General features: G+C 49.3%; 1 protein-coding gene across 4 annotated transcripts in view; it reads right to left on the bottom strand.

The window, feature by feature from the left end:
- The window catches only part of VILL (villin-like), a 38,012-nt gene extending 27,268 nt beyond the window's left edge, over window positions 1–10,744 (bottom strand). For 2 of the 4 annotated variants that reach the window (XM_014945158.1, XM_014945155.1), the window contains exon 1: window positions 10,526–10,744. The gene's annotated coding sequence lies outside the window, so the exon portion shown is untranslated. Of the gene's footprint in view, window positions 1–10,313; window positions 10,378–10,525 lie in introns of those variants that run through there. The other 2 variants (XM_014945157.1, XM_014945156.1) reach the window with 1 other exon arrangement.
- Window positions 10,745–15,477: the final 4,733 nt, after the last annotated feature.

Here is a 15,477-nt window from a genome sequence, read left to right as displayed (position 1 = left end):
GGGCGGGGGCGGTGATGAAGCTCTTTAGCAAAAGTCACACTGCTGCCTGTGGAAGGCAGCAGGCGTCTTGCTCTCCTGCTACAGCGCAGGAAACCGGCAGCTGGCCAGCTGTGAGACACAGCTGGATCCCTGCTTCTCCCAGCATCCCAACCTCTCCAGTTGGAAAAGTTAACCCAAAGGATGCTGAGAGTCCTCCATGTGCAGGCAGCTGTGTAAGACAAAACCCTCTGGAAGCCAGCAGCGCTCTACCAATTCCCACCCAAACCTCTTTGACTTGAAACAGGGTATTGGATCTCCTCCACCTCTGGTTCTCCATCCCAAACTCGCTCCTTAGCACCGGTCCCCACTTTTCTGGGAAATGCTGTTCCTCCCTTCCTCCTTAGTCATAAAACTGAGGGACGTCTGAAGCACAGACAAGGTTGGCTGCTTCTTTGGATTCCAGCTTCTTTCGGCTGGTGGCCAAGTTAGAAATAAGAGGAATATGACTTATATAATCAGACAGCTCATTTCATTAATGATTTAATGTGGGTTTTTAATCAGATGATCCCATAATTCAACTTCTGCCCAGACACAAAATCCAGTATTTATGGAGTGAAAACCTCCCATCTGTGCTGAAATCAAGACGGGTAGAAACTTTCCTAATTTAAAAAGGAAAAAAAAAGGGATGTTAAGAGGCTTGGGGTGTAAACAGCAGCGTCTGGGTCAGTTCCTATCTAAATCAAACTAGTTTTGCCCAGCACTAGGTGAAACACAAATTGGCAAGAAGGATGAGTCCACTGCCTCTGGGACACCAATTCACCAGAAAAAAACCCTGGTTATGGGGATGGATGTTTTCTTCCTTGTACACAGACACAGCTCTACCTGTGAAGGGGGAAGAGAGGCACTAAAGCAGCTGTAGTTCCTCTTTTTGTCTCCACATTAATAACATTCAGCTACTCATTTTCCACCTCCAGGGCGAGCTACCCTATTTCCACCATTTCCTGGGACTCTTGCAACCATGGAAAGAGGAGACAAGGTCATATCATGAGCGTGGGCTGAGAGGTGGCCGCTGCGTAGCAAGGACAACTGCTGGTTTGGAGCTGCTCTGCTGGGGCATCACCACTCGGTTCAGATACTGTAAGTTAAACTGCAAAGAGCAAATGCTGCTGTTGAGTGAAGGTAGAGGACCTGGAGATCCTATCATGGTGTCTGAATGTCACAGCCAGGACAACTTGGAGCCTCCAGAGGTAAAAGCAAAGCCTTCTCTAACACAATCTTGGTAGGTGAGGGCAGATGGGTCTCTGCTCCCTTCATGAGCTGCCAAAATTACAGCAATACTCCTCCTTGCTAAATACGATCCCCATCCCTTCTTCAACCACCATGGTGTGGGGAAAAGGTTCGCCTTCAGGAAGGACTAGATGACTAATTAAGTGTCAAGGTCACTCCCAAGATTGGTTAATGAATAACAGTTGGGGTGGAAGTGCCAGCAATCAGTACTTCTTTTTGGTCAACCTGGTACGTGTTAAGAAAGCAGACCTTGCCGGATGTTTCTTCAGGCTGTTTGGGTGGGGAGGGAAAATAAGGACTCAGAAGGGGGATAGGAGATAATTTCAAACTCCCGATGTTCGTTCTGAATTGAGCCTGATTTGGCTTGTCTGAGGTTTGGCGGCACACTTACTCGGCTGTAGTCACGGTAATAAAAAAAATAAAAAAAAAAAACCCAGTGAAATGACTAATGCTCTGTACAGCTTCGGGAAAATAGGAAGCAGCTGTGGCTCCAGCCTTTCCAGGCTGAAAGGCCTAATTATTGGGAATACTTGGACTGGCATTAGATGAGGTAAACCAGGGCTGTTGAATTGCTTTCATTGTCTCCATTATAGCTGGGCATCTGGGCCCAAGTAGGTGCCATTTTTGTGTTTGCAGAGAGGACAGCAGTTAACTCTTGTTTTGCCCAGATGAATGAAATTCAACTTTGAGTTTCCTTGTGTGGGTCTACTACCTGAGGCCATTGCTTTGACCAATGAATGTCCCTAGCGAATGACTGCCCAGAAGTACAGCACACAACCAAAATAAGCTGTCTTCTATTTTCCTGTTGCAGGAGGAGAAAAAGAGGCTTTATAGCCAGTGGAACAGGCTGCCCAGGGAAGTGGTGGAATCACCACCCCAGAGGTATTTAAAAGATGGGTAGATGTGCTCAGGGACATGGTTTAGGGGTGGTTTTGTCAGCGTTAGGTTGATGGTTGGGCTTGTTGATTTGAAGGGTCCCTTCCAAACCTAGATGATTCTATGATCCTATCTCACATGGAAATGATGTGTAGGGAGGTCCAGCGATGGGGTTTGTCTTCTCTCTCATGTTGTCACACACTCAGGTAGGAAGGCAAAGTTAGCATAGGTGAGAGCACCAGTGACATACATCTCCATGTGTGTATGAGTGTGCTGGTGACAGCTCCTGTCCTCTTGCACGACTGCGAGAAGGGCTGCAATCAGAGAAGCTGAATTGCATTAACCGTGTCAGATGTGCTGGGACACAGTGATGAGGCAGGGAATGCAGTATGTGCCTTGGGGGGTGGCAAAAGAGGTAGAAGTAGAGCTCAGCTTATCTCCTCCTCTTCTATGTCCCATGAGGTCCAGGTTCAGGAGCTCGGTGTGGCCAGCACACCAAGGAGAGGGCTCTGCACAGACGTGCCTGGCTGACCACAGAGAGCTCTTCAGCCTTCTTGGAAAGAGCTGTTGCCTGGCAGCTAAAATTACGTAAAACAGGCCCTGAAATAAGATGCTATTTCTGATCACGGTGGGCAATTAAATATTGGAACAGCTTATTAGGGAATCTGGCAGGCTCGCCTTTACTTAATGTCTTTGAAATGAGGCGGCTAAATGGCCAGGGTGTGCTCCCTGGGCCCAGTTCCTCGGGGGTCCGTGACCGTGAGCCCCAGCTCAGGTGCTGAGTTTTCGGCAAGCTGTGCCTTCCTATCAGCTTGGCATTAAGGCAATAGCATGGATCAATCCTCACGCCTCAGAGCTTCGACCAGCCATCTCCACAAGTCAGAAAAGATCCCCTATTTGTGCTACCAAATCACCTGGGTGGATGAGGAAAGGGGTTGAAGGGCTTTTTTAGTCTTCTCTTAAGTAGAGATGGATCAAAATTTGAGATGGGGCAGTGGACAAGATGAACTAAGATTGTGAAGAATCTTCTTTCTTGCTCACTTTCTTGGGGTCAGCGGCTCTGGAGCTAAGAAGGGACTTCACTGGGTTCAGATGGGCAGGTTTTCCCTTTCTCCACAAATGGGTACCAGGGATCATCAGGTCATGTGTCGTCCAAACAGCTCCCTGCCATCACAGGCAGCTGGTCATTTCTGTTCTTTTTCCACGGGGCAAGGGTTGGGATGCTGAAGTCCGTTCAGCATTAATGTGAGTGAAGACGTAAAGGTGAGGGGCGAGGAAGAGAATCACTGAGATGATTTTATGGTCTTGATGGCCTCTCAGACTGGAAGTGCTCTATACCCCAGGAGAGCTTTGAATTCCCAGTTCAGTAAATTCAAAGGACGCACAAACCTGGCTCCACCTAGTCAAGTAATTACTCAGGTTCTGCATGAACAATAACCAATTTTCTCTGCCTGACAAAAGCTGACCAGTCTCCCCAGGATCCCGTTGCTGTATGTCTTGAACCTTGCAAATTTACCACTGTTCCAGGCATTATCAAGAAGCAGACCTTCAACTTAGTGTGTCCTCCTGTAACCTGTGCCTTCACCCTCTGTCCGTTTCTGGTGTCTCTGACTGACTTAGTAGCTTCCACACAGTCTTTCCAAGAAACCCACGGGTGCTGTGAGCCTTTACCTTTCAGCCCCTTGTGAGCCACATGCAGAAGGGCTTTGCATTAATTCTCCAAACCTACCAGTGCTCCTTGCTTAAAAGGAAGGAGGCACAAGGAAATACTGGGTTACTGGGAAATAACTACCTTCCCGGTTGCAGAAGCCCCCATTCTGAATCTCATCTGTCTCTTCAAATTCCTCAGAGGATATTTGATATAGAAGGACAGGCAACTCATGATTTATCTCCTCTGATTTAGACTAGTCCCTGCAGCCACCTCATTTCCACCTGCCATAAATTCTAGCTCAACACCTCGCTCCATCCAGAAGATCTTGCTCGTCACTCTACACCTCTCTTTATGACCTCCTTTGTCCTCCCTATTTGTCTCACTGCTGGTAGCTTTCCAGCAGCCTGCTCTTCAAGCAGATGGTCTTGGGAAACTGATTTGTAGGAGCAGATTTTTCCCAAACTGCTGCTATTTCTGAATCCTCCCTCTAAACTTTTAACAACCGACTATTTTTTTCCTGGGAACAGTAGAGCTGTATTGTCCCAGCAAAGTTCTCAGCAGCCTAAGAACAATGTACTGACAATTAAATCGGGACGCCTTAACACCAGCCACAACTCCTGAGCCACGCAGCCTGTTTCCACATTCATCAGGCTGGATGCAGAGCCCAGTTCTCAGCAGTGACTGGCACTGGGGAAGGAAGAGCAAATTGGCTGAACGTGGAGGCTGGCAGTCCTTGCCTCGGTGTCCTACAGAGAAGGTCAGAGCACCCACGCAGCTCTCCACTGACTGCTTTCCTGGGAAGTCCTCCTTCCCCAGGATGCCTTTGAAAGCAGCAGGCTCTCCCAGGCAGGTAGCATCTCCACAGGGGGAGGGCAGCCCTATTAGATTCAAAGCTTTCAGAAGCAGCAGAAGAGTCTGAGCTGCGCTAACTTCCCCCTGAGATCAGTCCCCGTGACCGACAGCAAACTCTTTCGGCGCAAACCCACCTCTCTCTCAGGCTCCATGAGAAAAAAAAACCACCAGCATCACAAGAAGCTGCTAAAAGCAGGCTCTCCCAGGCAGGTAGCATCTCCACAGGGGGAGGGCAGCCCTATTAGATTCAAAGCTTTCAGAAGCAGCAGAAGAGTCTGAGCTGCGCTAACTTCCCCCTGAGATCAGTCCCCGTGACCGACAGCAAACTCTTTCGGCGCAAACCCACCTCTCTCTCAGGCTCCATGAGAAAAAAAACCCACCAGTGTCACAAGAAGCTGCTAAAAGCCTTCTGTGTGTGAGCTCCTTGCAGCAGCAGCACAGCCCCTGGTAGGGTGCCAGGTGCATTATTTTCCAAATAATAAAATGCAGCTTGGCAGACACCTACTTCAGGGGTATCCATTCCACCCCCGGCTCCTCATCGAGAGGTTGTTGAGTCAGTAACGGTACGGAGCCCTCCCAAGGGAAAGGCCAGCATCTCGTTTGCCAATTCATTACGAACAAATCTCTCCTTTCTTTCAGCTCTTTCTGCCCTGGTGAAAGGGAGGGATTGCTGGCCCAGGACCAGCACTGAGTCCCAAGGCAGGGCTGCGTGCCACAGGGAGGGTGGGAGATGCAGGAAAACAAAGCTGGAGCCATTTTAATTCCTCTTCCTGGTTTCCAGTGAAGCGGTTCAGGTTAGATACATTCCCAGAAACTAACTTGTAATTACTCATCACCTCCAGGAAAAAAGTTACGATCCTCTCCCACATCAGCATTTTAATGGAGCACTGTTTAACCCGATGACTGCAGGTAAATAGAACCAGAGCTGAGGCACCAGGGAGGAGAGCGTGTGTGTTTGGTCACGGGTACAAGAGCTTCCCAAGCCCTGGGCAGCACCTATACTTCAAAAGTTTACTGGAAGGGTGTGACAGCTGGAAATTGAGAAGAGACCTTCAAAAGAAGGCATTTTCCCAGCTGAAACTGAGGAATGCGCATTGCTTCCTATGCAGGGTTAAAAGAGCCTGGAGGAAGGCTAGGAGAGGGGGTTAGAGGCTGGGATTCAACCACCCTCACTCAGGTGTCTTCATTTTTGGTGCTTAAGTCCAAGGAGGACTCTCCCTGGGTGGTTCCCCTCAACCTGATGTTGGGTCTAGGGCAGATCTGGTGACTCTCAGTCAGGAAGGACTTACTGTCCCCTTGGCATATGGGACAGCCCCCCAGTTGGAGAGCACAGCTTGCCATGCTCTTCTTCACCTCTCTCAGAGCATGGGAGCTCAGCCTCATCTACACAGCCCCAAGACCCTGCTTGCCAGATCTGTCAGCGTGAACCGAGGCAAGTACCACAAACAAACTGCAGTTAAACTCGAGCACCAGTGCCCACCTGACCCATCCTTCTCAAAAAACAAGTCTAAGAATTATGATTTTTGCTACTGCATATAACAGCTTTATATTTTTGTAAGAATGTGCGCATGCATATATATGCACACACATGTGTGTACAACATAAAGAGCACATTTTCCCTGGTCCACTCTTTCACCAGTGCAGTTGAATAAGCCCTTACTAATTCAACTTCGTTTGATAGTGGTGGAGCAGTAGTGTTGGTCTGGGTCCACCCAGATCAGCTGGAGAACCAGATCCCACAACATTGGCTTCCAATTGAAAAGCGTGGAGATTCATATTGACTATCAAAAGCAAGGGACCCTTCCAGTTTTGCTCCAATTCAGACCTTCATCGCATCAAACTTGGGAAGAGAAACTCAGGACTTTATGTTTGGGATTTCAAATGAAATAACCTGGACCTCAGCATGGGTGTCAAAACAAGTAGGTACCAACCAACCCAACCCAGCTTCCACCGAGACAGGGTGCTGAGCCAAGATATGAGTTGCTTTATATGAGTTTTAAGGTCTTTGAAACAGAGCCAGACCTTCACAGGACCTTCTCTGAGTGGAACAACAGTAATATATGCCTTTTGGGTAGCAGTCACCCATACTCATGTTATCCTCTAGGCTTGCATTCACCACCACATACATGGTGTGTTAATCACTGCTTCACCCAGCCCTTCCAACTCAGGGTGGGCTGTGAGGATGGTCCTCCTGTGACTTTGTGGGTGCCACTCAGTCTCTGCCTGTGTCTCCTCACTTTAGGTGATAGGTGCTCCTTGAGGAGAACCATCTCACCCTCAAGAGACCCCATGGTTTTGTCTCTTTCCTGAAATGGCTTTCGGTGGTTATTCTCAAGGTCCAGGGAGACAACGGGGTAAATGGAGATGGGGTGGATTACTGGGAATGAGGGGGAGAGGGACATGGGGCAACAAAGAGGTGTAGCTTTGCCCCTGTGGTATCATGTGCTGTGTGATGGATGGTGTTGGCACATCATGATTTTATGAGCCAAACCCTGTCCTGCCCAGCTCTGGGGCTCCTGAGCACATCTCCCCTGACACAGCACAGCAAAGAGCAAAGCCCCAGCCCCCAAGGACGTGCGTCTGGCACTCGCTTGGCATCAAACCCAAAACCCAGCCCATGCAGGACCACAGCACACAAACGCGAGAAGAGCGCATGGTCCCCTTTTGGCAGAAACGAAGGCCAGCTTGGAGAGAGGAGCGTGTCAGCTGCACGAAGCCAAATGAATAAAACATCCCCACAAATCCTGCAAACAGCTTTAGAAAGAGTCATTCATCCGGGACCACCTTTTGCACCAGGAGCTGCCAATGGGGGTTTTGTCTGAGCGCAGGGAAAGGATTCAGGCGTCTGAAAGACTGGGATGGGTGGGATTTGCTCAGACCCAGACAGCTATTTCATAGAAAGCAACAAAGTGCAATAATTTAGGCTCTAACACCCTCCCAAAGGTATCTGCATGGTCTCTATCACCCAAAAAAGAATATAATTTCCAGCACTGCCTGTTTCTTACCCTGTATCAGCTATTTTTGTAAGAATAGTTTTAAATAAAGGGCCATCCAGAAACCTATTCTTTCATCCCAGGGCATGGCAACGGGACATTTTTAGGTGGGAGAGGTCGGTGGCTCTGAATAGCTCATTCCACAGGAACTGCCCAGGATGGAGCTCAACCATGCAATTTAGCATCCCCTAATGTCTCCTGTCTTTGACGTGGATATAAGGTAATAACAAGTTCCAGTGTTGGTCTGACCAGCACTGCCTCAGATAAGCATGAATGGGCTCAGATAAAGATGGACAGCAAATGGCAGGGTTTCTTTTTCAAGCAAAGGTCCCTGGAAATCAAGGCAACTGAAGCAAACGCACATGATCTGATGTTGGAAATTAACATTACATCTCTGAGAGTTTTTTGGACTGAAGGATGCCAAAGACTTAGCGACAATATTCACCCCTTCCTGCATTCCTTTTACACCCAGAATGGGTGGAAATGTATAAACATCCAGGATAAATCATAGTTAGGCCCATTTCCAGGGTTGTATTATGTGGAAAAGGAGAGCGAGAGAAGAGAGGTATTAATGAGTTGTAGGAACATGTATCTCCTTGTGACTGTACGATCTGTTTCTCTGAGGGGCCAACAGAAGCTGCAGAATGTGAGTAAACAAAGAGCTGGAGGAGAGATATTTTGGGTGTGGTGTGTCCACATTGGAGTCCTTCCTTGTGCAGTTGGACATTTCATACACGGAGAGCCCAACCCATGGATTCGTGTCAGTCCCAGAACAAATTTCAGAAGGCTGCAAAAAAACCCATTCCCTGTGACAAGAATGGACCTTGAGAAGGGGGTGGTGGTGGTGGCACCTCCATTCCCCAGGGGTGGTTAAAATGGAGCTGGGACAGGTAGCACAAAGGTATCACAGAGGCTTTCACTGTGTCCCAGACTTCCCCTCACAGGACATTTTGAGGCTCTGTTTCCAAGTGGGCTACCATGTATTTAGCTCTATTAAAATTGATGGAAGGCTTTTGATTGAACAGGATGTGCCCAGCACAAAGCATAGCCCCGGCATCTTCCAAGCATGGGGCAGATGTCTGAGCCAGTCTCCTCCTCAGCTGGGGACAAATGACGACAGCATGGGTGGACAGATTTAGCCTGAAGTCACAGAGTCCATGGTACATCTCCTCCATGTCACGTGTCCCACACCTCCCTGGGGGGTCCAGAACAGGAAAGGTAACAACCTCCATGCTTAAAGTCCAGAAAAACTTGCGCAGCTCCACGGAAAAGATCAGAAAAAGACACCATGAGGATCTTCAGCATCCTTCGCCATGCAAGAACAGGGATTTATTGTCTCAGCCTAACCACAGCCCCAAGATACGGGGAAGGTAGGAGACCAGGGTGACACCACTTGCGGCCATGGCATGAAACCTTTGCTCCTGGCTGGGAGACCTTGGCAACTGTTGCCACAAAGTCATGATGGCTGGACTCGATGATCTGAAGGGTCCCTTCCAACCTAGATAATTCTATGATTTTAAAGTCCTGCCTAGGATACAATATCGTGAGACCTACGTGTCCGCCGGTGGGAAAGGAGCTGGAGGAGGAAAAGGGCAGCCTGTTCATGCAAGGAGGAGGAGGAGGAGGGGAAGGTCACCTAGCTCTGCGAGGGGGAAGGCAAGGGAAGATGGTCAGGGCTTTCCTGATCTGCACTATGTTGGCTGAAGCCCATCCTGGCCATCTCAGCCCGTGCAGCAGGGAATGGTGAAACCCCACCGAAAAGGAAGGCCGATGCTCTAATTGTCTAATCTCTCTTTCGCAGCCTCTAATCTGCCTATTTAGCAGCCGTGTGTAAAGAGCACCTGGATGATTCACCCTCCGAGGGCTGCTCCTGTGGGGCCAGTTTGCTTCAGCTGCTCTAACATTTGTTTACATCTGTGCTGGGGCAGCCTTGAGTAAGCGTGAACCTCCCCCGGACGCTAATTCATATCGGTTCTCCTTTGTGTTAAATATTTATGCTGTTAAAAGGCACGCCTAAGAAAAATACTGGCAAGTAAGCCCGCGGCTCAACTCCATTACAACTCAATTTTTATATCAGTGCAATTTGCATCTCAAACAAAGGGGACGAGAATACACTGTGTGCTTATGGAGCAACACAGCCCAGCGCTTCAGCCACTAGCAGGTCCATCGATTAGGTGACAACCAGACCTATCAATGAGAACTTACAAGGACTTCTTGTCACTGCCTGGACCCCTAATGGCGTTGGAAAGGCGAGCTTTGAGCAAATCCCCACAGCAGCAAAGCATAAAACAAGCCAGGCTGAACCAAACTAGTGTTAATTGCTCGTTGCGTGAAATCAAAGCCAGTCTCTGCAGAGCTGAACGAAAAGCATGTGTCCTCAGAGCTGAATCTCAGCCCGGCCGGCTTCTCAGGGAGCTGAGATAGTTAGCTCCCAAAGTGTGTTAACCAGGAAGGGTTAATAACACCCAAACGGTGTTAATCAGGAGGGGCTCACTGATTTCAGTAAAGACATTCTGGCTTACACAAAGTGAGTGATTTTTTTTTTTAAAAAAAAGACATGTAAACTCTATTTTAATTTTTTTTTGCTTGTTTCTTGCTATCCCACAGAACAAAAGTAATCAAAGAGTTCTGGCCTTTAGAAATAAAACTAAACGGGGTGCAGGGGAGTTGCTTACCTTGCTGGAAAGCGCAGGGTGTCCTCACAGGTCTCCCTTCTCTGCCCGAGAAGAACCTGGCACTTTCTCCTATTTTTTTTTTTAAAAAAAAGACATGTAAACTCTATTTTAATTTTTTTTTGCTTGTTTCTTGCTATCCCACAGAACAAAAGTAATCAAAGAGTTCTGACCTTTAGAAATAAAACTAAACGGGGTGCAGGGGAGTTGCTTACCTTGCTGGAAAGCGCAGGGTGTCCTCACAGGTCTCCCTTCTCTGCCCGAGAAGAACCTGGCACTTTCTCCTCTCTTTGGTGAGCTGGTTTCAAGGCACTTTTGTTTGCTGTTCTGCTACCTTGTCGGCCCCGGGAACAGCAGTGTTCAGTAATTCAATCCTCTACTTAACCGCAGAGACACTCCTACCCGGAGATCACACCCATTCCCAGGCTCACGAGGGACAAAGAAGGAGCCGGTGTGAGAGAGTTTCAACCAACTCACTGTTTGCATCAAATACCCACCAAGCCCTGCATTCACCCAGCGATAATGATTAAGTGCTGCTTTAATTAGAAACCTGTTTTGTCCAGATTTAAAAGGGCAGAGGAGGGTGGTTTCATTCCCCCCCGACACACCAGCCTTTTCTCTATCTCTGCTCAGCGAGGTGCTGCAAGGTGCCACGATGATGTTGGGGGCCAAGAGTCCCAGCTCCAGTCCCAGACTCCAAATTTTGGTCTGAGCAGAGAGGTGCTTGGGGCACACAGCCTGGTCCCACGCTCCCTGGGACTCTGAGCTGGCTCTCCCCGTGCAGCCCAGGGCGATGGGGAGCGGGGGTGAGGGTTGCCCTCAGGATTACTGGCCGAAACGGGGACGTAACAGAGCACTGGGGCATGCAACTGGGCTGCTCTCCCAGGAGATCAGTAATGATAAACCAGAAAACCCCGGCGAAGCTGGCAGCATCAGCCGTAGCCACCTTCTGCAGCAGAAAGCTGTGTCTGTGAATACTTTCGTTAAGAAAAAAGTATATGCAAAGGGTGGCTGTAATATGCAGCTGCCCCGATGCTACTGGCTGTGGGTGTCCTGAAGACAAACCATCTCCTCTCAGTCCCAACTGCTCCTGCCTGGCATCTGTGTGGTGCTGCCGGTGGAGGGAATGACCCTCAGTGGAGAAAGGTGGAGGTACCACGTCTTACCCTGTTGTCACCGGGTGGCTCTGCTTTTGGGGGACGCAGGACTGCGTCCAGTGGGGTTTTAATATCTCCAACGATAGAGACCTCTCTGGACTGGGAACCTTCCAGATCCTTCCCTTTCTACACATCAAACTTCTCTTACCATTTCCTTAATGCTTTAAATTAACCCACACAAACTGAGTACAGATATGGACCAGCTTATCAGTTAAGCCAGGTATCGGAATAGGTTTAAACCAACACAGTTTCCACAGATCTAGTCCATTGACCCCAAGGGACATCTAATGGGAAGAGCACCCAAAATACCTGTGACGTCAGCTACAGATCAGTATACCACTAATCACAGATACCTGCAAATCAGGGCTTGGGTTGAACCTTCTCGTTCTGCCTGGGTGTGCCCATATTTGAGGAACACTTCAGAGATCTTAGTTTCATGGTTGAAGATGCAAAACTGACCCCTAGCAAGCAAGTTGTTCCTCAATGTCAGCAGGTTACAGCTCACAAAACCCATAACAGCCTTCACCTTTCATTTTTCATTCTTTTCACTTCATCATGCTGAGTGTCTTCACCTGTTGCAGGAAGCAGACAAACCATGTTGTGTGTCTTCATTCAGCCCACAGGAGATGAGGACCTGTGGCAGGTCCTGCTTTGATCTTTGAAGCCAACCCCAAGCCCAGTGCTGGCCCAGCAGAGAGGGTCATACCCCAGCAGCTCTGGTGGGAAGCGTTAGAAGCTGGAGTGAGGACACCTGGAGACCTCAGAGGATCAGTACCAAACTCCATCATGCTCTACTTCCCCTTTTGCCACATGAAGTCGTTAACCCCAGCATCAAGGGTTTAATTAATACCTGCTGTGTGTCTGGGTCCTTTTCAGTGCTGATATATGCTGATGTAAACCAACCCATTTCCATGGCTGTGGATCCATGAATTTGAGCTCTGGGATAGAGTATGTCATTCCTATGCCCACAACTTTGGTAATGCACATCAGGCTGGTGCACGGGTGATCTTTGAGCTGCCTGTCCCCACTCCTTTCCATCACCACAGTGAGAAAGTAATGAATAATCCTGGGGAGCTTTTAAGGAGCCTGAATGTGTAGAAATAGATGTAAAGCAGATGTAAGTCAGTACAGAGGGAAAAGAAAATGTTTGTCATAAAACACAGGCTCATTTAGTGCTGAGCTGTAGGCACTTTTCCTTCCTGCTAATTCTGGTCATGCCAAGGGGTTATAGAGCAGAAGACGTTATTTCCAAGCAGTTTAACTGACTACTGGTGGAAAAAAGAATAGCCTGACTCATAACTGAAACATGACCTGAGATGTTCCTGTTCCAGCTATTTTTCCCACGTGCACGACCTGATGCTCTCACATTCTGGTCCTAAGCCTTGACTCAGAATTCCCAGAGCTCAAGGACCTTGTGGTTTAAAGGGTTTTTTTCACGTGTACAGATGGCAGATGAGGCTGTTTTCAGTGTCCTAATGCAAGCCTAAGACACTGAAGACATTGTCAAATGTTGATGCTGGGGTAAATCAAAAGCTCCTGGGAGGAAGACTCTGCCAAAGTTTGGTAGTGTAATGGCCCACATCTGCCTCAGCCTTGACCGTCCCACAAGCTTGTGGACAAGGTTAACATTGTGCATGGGGAAACAGGCTCTGCCAAGGATGTATTTGCAAAATGACACGTTGCAAAGGTATTTCCACCCTGCTTTCGGGTACAGAGCTCCGGGAGGAAGAGGGAAGGGCCAAACCCTGCAGATGAGATAACAGAGCAGGGGCCTCATGCTTTGGAAAAGCAAGGGAAGGAGGCAAAAAAACCCCGGGGAAGGGCCAAACCCTGCAGATGAGATAACAGAGCAGGGGCCTCACGCTTTGGAAATGCAAGGGAAGGAGGCAAAAAAACCCCACAAGCTGCTCAAGACCCCACTGCAAAGACCCATCACTATTTATGTGAGGTTAAATGTTCTGGCTTGTCGCAGCCAAAGCATTGCATGCGTTTCTGAGAATGTTTCAGGAGAGTTTTCCTTGACCTGCAACCAAAGCACATGACATTTTACTGCACATTCCTCAGGCAACCTCGCTCAGGCTCTACAAAATCATCATATCTGAATGGAAATCTACATAGGTCCTCCACAGATCTGATAGAGGAGGATTGTGCTGTAACTCACTGGTACCTCATCTGCTGTGCTCCTGGGTATGGGGGAAAGAGGTAAGAAAACAATACGTCTGCGTGTATATTGGCCATAATATGTACAGGGACCTCACTTGTTGGGAGTTATAACTTGCTGAAGCAAAAGAGCACCCCGAGAGGTACATCTCAGCCAGCCACAGCGTCTAACCAGGGGATGACAGGGATGACTGGTAGCCAAGGGGCACCAGCTTCAGGATTTGTCCCAGCTGCCTGCAAGGGGAGTTTCAACACGGGGAAGTGAACACAGCTTTGCTCTTTGGCCCTGGCGGGCTCAGACCAGTGGAAGTTGGGGATTCATGGAGGAATGCTTTCCCAGGGCAGTGCTCTGCGAGCACCAGCTGACCGGGCAGCACAGAGCTGCCTCTGACAGGTAACAGTGTGCTGGTTAATGGTTAACGCAGCAAATGGAAATGATTTGGGACAGGGGAATGTGCCCGGGCACTGGGGTGAGGAGCGCTGTGCTGCACCGATGTAGACACGGTTCATCCTGAGCTGCAGGGAGTCAATGCATCCTTCTCTGGTCCGTGGCTCGCATCGGCCAGTGGCTCTCAGCACCCACAGGCACCTCAATCCTGCAAACGAGCCCTTCCAGAGACCTCTTGGGCAACGCCATGCATGAAGCCGGGCAAACAGCAGATCCTGCAGGGGCAGAACAGGCCAAATCTTCTTCTTCAGAGGAAAGGAGTGGCCTTGGCAAGCCAAGGACAGCACAAGGGTAAATGCTGATCTGGGGCAGGAATAGCTTCAGTGAGAGCTCTAGAGATGCAATTTGTTTTCCCGGAGCCAACAGCTCGCAGCAGGTTAGGACAGGAGCAGTTTCTCTGGTACAGGGCTCACAGCACTGAGGCAGAAGAAACCTGTACCTGTCGCTCCAATTAACTGCTTGGCAATCTTAGTGCAAGACCCATTTTAAGGTAGCTATGCTGGGCTGAACCGGGAGTATGAAGCTCACGTTTCCTCAGACTTAGGGGAAAAAGTACTACTCACCCCCCTACCCTGCCCCAAAAGAAAAGGAGAGAGGAGTCAGAGATGACACCTTGCAGTATCACAGCAGGTCTGACAGGGCTTCTGGTCAGTCTTGAACCTGTCTTTGATGTCCTAAAATGTCTATGTCTCATCATTAGACATGACTGTAAGTGTCTGCTAGCAAGGAGAAATACCGGCACTGTCTGTAACAACGGGATATAACAACACTGATGGAAATGGCTGTACCATGCCAGGCCTCCCTTGGTCTTTCTGCATGAGATCTGTCTGCTATCGATGGCTTCACAGAGTGCTATACTGCAGTTTATTTTCTTTTCCAAAATTACATCTTGGGGCAGGGGGGAAATGTGGAGGCAAATCCTCAGGGAGGGCATTTCTTCCAGCCATCTCGCTGGTGAAGGACTCCTGCCTTGGAGCAAAAGATCTACCTACCGTCACCTTTTGGAGGTTAATCTGCAACCGGCCCCGGCGTGGGGTGACCTGGGGAGGTGGCAATCTCCGGGGGTGGCTGGCCCTGCCTGTGTGCACTGTGGGCGTGGGATCCTCCGCATCCCTCTCCCTTTGCTCCCGCGCCACGCCGCCAAGGGTTAGCAGGTGTGCTGAGAAAACAGGATGGCCGAGGTGGGACCGTGACGTGGCACGGGCAAACAGCAGCCCTGGCTGCCTTCCAGCCAGGGGAGGAATGCAGCAGAGGGGCCCCTGTTCAGATCCGGATGTATTCAGACCGTTGTTTTATCTGGGGAGGCTTCCAGAAGGACCCGAGTCCCCCAGACCAACAGCCCATCAACTGGAACAGGTTGCCCAAGGAGGTGGTTGAGGCCCCATCCCTGGAGATATTCAAG

This window comes from Calidris pugnax, unplaced genomic scaffold (genome assembly GCF_001431845.1).
Source record: "Calidris pugnax isolate Ruff unplaced genomic scaffold, ASM143184v1 scaffold54, whole genome shotgun sequence".
In the NCBI taxonomy this organism is placed as follows: domain Eukaryota; kingdom Metazoa; phylum Chordata; class Aves; order Charadriiformes; family Scolopacidae; genus Calidris; species Calidris pugnax.
The sequence above is the reverse complement of the archived record's forward strand: the minus strand, read 5'-3'. Positions and strand labels throughout refer to the sequence as shown.